Consider the following 927-nt stretch of genomic DNA (forward strand, 5'->3'; position numbering starts at 1 on the left):
CAGTACAATGTAGGTCATTATTCTTCAGTGTATCATAAGATTTCAACATTTGTGTGTTCGTTAAGGGCCTAATCATATTCTCGCTAACTTGAATGGAAATTGGGATGGGTCCTAAATGACTAGGATATGTTTATTTTGCAGAAATGGATTTTTTTCTCATTTGTCTTTGTATATAATATAGAATCTCTGTTATACATAATACTTGTAACATATTCCATGCTAGTTGTAATGATGCTATTCCCTTGTGTGCTGGATATATCTGTGGGCCATCTCTTAAAGAATCAAATTCACCTTTAAGAATTAAACCTGTGTGTACCAATAATTAAACAATGTGTTTAACTCTTGTGTCTTGCCTTTCTTTCAAGGTTGGGAAGAATGATAGAGAAAAGGGCTTTAGGCAAATAGGTTCTATCATCATTGCTAATATTCTGAAATGTTGCATATTCTTGACTTAATTTTACTGGCACAGGCAAGTTTTCCATTTCATCCCTAGCCAGCCTCTAATTTAATACCTTTTCCAATAGAATCACTACATTTAGAAACTGCAATATGGCTGAATAGGGCAAGAGGTGTTTTGGGGACAATTATATTGATCATGCAGTTTGAAAAGGATCCCCCAATTAGGGTCGTCCCTTGGGGGGGGGGGGGGCGAATCGGAGCAACTGCCTCAGGTCCTACACTTTGAGGGACCCTGTGGACAGTGTTGTACAGGCCCCACCGAGGGCACCACCACTCCGTGCGGCCACTGCGTGCTGCCAGCTTTGTGCTCCAACTACTCATTCTCCCCCCACATGCCACTCCATGCTCTAGCTGTTCACCACCCCATGCCCAGCTCTGCACTTCAGCCACTCACCACCCTCCCCTTCCCCCTAGCGTTGGCTCTGCCTCCAGTGAGTGCAAAGTTACTTTGAGACATTTTGAGGATGA

General features: G+C 42.8%; 1 long non-coding RNA gene across 1 annotated transcript in view; it reads left to right on the forward strand.

The window, feature by feature from the left end:
* LOC109301767 overlaps positions 1 to 332 on the forward strand; it is a 5,892-nt gene extending 5,560 nt beyond the window's left edge. The window contains exon 2 of the long non-coding RNA XR_002098615.1: positions 14 to 332. This is a non-coding gene — a long non-coding RNA (uncharacterized LOC109301767). The remainder of the gene's footprint in view (positions 1 to 13) is intronic.
* The last annotated feature ends 595 nt before the right edge of the window (positions 333 to 927 follow it).

Source organism: Gavialis gangeticus, unplaced genomic scaffold (genome assembly GCF_001723915.1).
Source record: "Gavialis gangeticus isolate Ggan-Ray unplaced genomic scaffold, GavGan_comp1, whole genome shotgun sequence".
In the NCBI taxonomy this organism is placed as follows: domain Eukaryota; kingdom Metazoa; phylum Chordata; order Crocodylia; family Gavialidae; genus Gavialis; species Gavialis gangeticus.